Below are 3073 nucleotides of genomic sequence, written 5' to 3' on the forward strand. Positions count from 1 at the left end.
ATTAGGCAGAGAGGGTGAGAGATTTAACACTTTCGCCCAATCAGGGGTTGGGTTTAGAATGAGCCTGGCTCCAGCTATGGCCAGGAGCTTGTACAAACTTGGATTATTATGTCTACCAGGATGGCCATGAGGGGAGGAGATGAGAGAATAAGAAGTTGATTACGTGAGTGCAACAGTGTTCTCAGGTTTCAACCAAGACGGGCAAGAAAGCTGCCGATGGGTGTTGGGTACTCAGTCATCTGGCGGTGGGCTGGTGGGAAGAGGAGCACTTCCACATTACCGTCCTGAGTTCTAAGAACAACACGAAGTTCTGGACGTGTCTGTGGGTTTGGGAGGGGTTCTGTTTAAAGGGAAAAGTTGCAAGATACCTGAATTTTTGTCTTGCCTAACTATAATAGCCGAAGGCAAAGATTACATTTGGATGCCATAGAAGTACTTCTAAAGGGTGCTTATAATTCCTTTGCTAAAAAATTTCTACTTATTGTTCGAAAAAAATACTGTAAAATGGAATTCAAAATATAAATAAAAATTACCCAGAATCCTGCTGCCCTAACAATTCAACTGTTTTGGTTTTCCTTGCTGCTTACCATTCCTTTTTAAATGAACACTCTTATGGAGAAACACACACACACACACACACACACACGCACACTCACACTTTTTATGTAACCTAACCATGGTGTGTGCCCAGAAGTTTCCTTCTACTGCCTCTAAAAGTAAAGTTCAGTTTATAACTCACATTCATCAGGAAATCAGCAAAGGGATCAGATTCCCCACTTCTGAAATTCACATCTCTGCATTGTAATGTCTAATCCATTCTGCCACCTGTAATTACCGGAGTTAAGTTATGCTTAGAGTGTGGTAGAGAAAGAGCATCACTATTCAAAATGCCCTTAATACTTTTAAGAGAATTCATTAGAGCTAACTGTGGCTGAAGAAACAATTATAATTTTGGTTTTTCCATCAATTTTGAAGATTTCCTAATAGTTTGCATCTTTTCTTTATTTAGAATTTTTTTGAGTGCTACTATGTGCTAGGTTCTTAGGGAACCGCTTATCTCTCAGCTGGTACCCCTCTTCCGCAGCCCTTCCCACTGCTGCTTGCTCATCTTGAGGGCTCAGCACAAGTCCCCGGATTCATGCCTTCTTGGGTACTCTCCCCCTGTATTCCCAGTGACTGCACCTTGTTTATTTCCTTCAAGGACCTTAATCCAGTTATAACTGTACGTGTGTTTAGTTGCTTACTCAGTGTTTCCCTCACTCTTCTGAGCTGCCCTGAGGAAGGGATTGGATCTATTTCATTCACCAAGGAAAGGTCATATGTTATGAACACAGCTGGTAGATGGGAGCAAAAATTCAGGGAGGGTGCTTGGGGACACCCCTTGAGTTCCTTCTGCATCTTATCTACCACTGTATTATCAGTACTTGGCACAGTGTGGCCACTCCCTATATATTTGTTGAATATATAAGTATTAACATGAAATGACTTTTCATTTCCCAGAAAATCTTAAGACCACCCAAGGGAAGAGGGTAGATGTGTGTCTATACCGCAGACATTGGAAGGGTTTGGACTGATGTGGTGGTTACCCACAAACTTGGGGGGTACCAGGTGGAGGAAGCATTTTGGTGGCTTTTGATTCCGAGGTGGCCATTCAACATTAGCCATTGTACAGAGCTCATGGGACCCATGAAAGAATATATGTTCTATCATGGCTGCAAGTCGGACTTTCTCCATTTGATTGTAACAAGCTGAAGATCGCAAATCCTGAGAGTTTCTTATTGACGATCTAGAGATTAAGGATGATTGTACCATTCATTCATTTTCTGATTTACTACTCCTTTTCAATATTTATTGAAATATTTCCATATTTACCAAATATTTATTTATTTATTCAATACTGAAAATAAATATTGAAATTACTCAATACTTATTTATATAAGAAATGTTTCCGGGGCACCTGGGTGGCTCAGTTGGTTAAGCATTTGTCTTTGCCTCAGGTAATGATCCCAGGGCCCTGGGATCAAGCCCTGCATCAGGCTCCCTGCTCAGCAGGGAGTATGCTTCTCCCTCTTCCTCTCCCCCTCCCCCCAGATCATGTGCACTCTCTCCCTCTCTCTCTCAAATAAATAAACAAAATTGTAAAAAAAAAAAAAAAGAAAGAAAGAAAGAAAGAAAAGTGTTTCCTCCACTGGACTGAGATTTTTTTGCCTTCATATACTATTGATAACATTCTTTATCACTTATTGTATGTTGTTACTTATTTTCACTCTGACTTTAAAGCCAAATATAATGCATTTCGAATTACTTTTTATGCTTTTCTCCCTTCTTAGTACAGCTATGCAAGTACATCTATGTAATACTGAGAACAAATCTCTTATTTTGGTCAACGATTTAGGGAAAATATAAAATTTATAATTATTGAGATAGGTCATTTAATGGTCAAATTGCCTACCATGGAGTTCTATGTTTTTCCTTGTATGTGAAATGTATAATCAGTTCAGCTAGGTCAGTATTTATGAAACCTGAGTTTGGGGCCCACTTATTTATAGGTTTTCCTCAGAGATACCAGAGATGATTTCTTTCAGACTCCAGCTGGAAATGGGGTATTAACTTCCAGTGCTCACAGTGGTAAGCAGGTGTCATTTAACGAAAGAAAACATGAATGCTTAGCAACCTTGACCTCTTTCTCCTCCATGAGTGATGCAATGGATGTTTACAGAATATAAAGACAAAAATCTTAGTTAGATGAAGTGAGTCAAATGAGATCAATTTTTAAATGTTTTTCACCAATAAACAAGTTCATGGAGCAAAAGAGATAGACACCATCTATCTAACTTGTGTCCTGTTGCCGACCGCACACATCTGACAACAAAAATCCCCCAAACTTGCCCTTCAGGGAAAAGTCTTTTGACCCACTCTACTCTTGCACTGTCAAATCAGGCAAAGAACGGAATGGTGGGAAAGACCTGAATATATGAATATTCTTAAGTGTCAGTTGTCTAGTGTCTAAGTAATAGTTATTTCAGGAAAAGTAACTCCTTATTCTTTCTTCAGGTGCTGACAAAAAGCTATA

The sequence above is a fragment of the Mustela lutreola genome, chromosome X (genome assembly GCF_030435805.1).
Source record: "Mustela lutreola isolate mMusLut2 chromosome X, mMusLut2.pri, whole genome shotgun sequence".
In the NCBI taxonomy this organism is placed as follows: Eukaryota; Metazoa; Chordata; class Mammalia; order Carnivora; family Mustelidae; genus Mustela; species Mustela lutreola.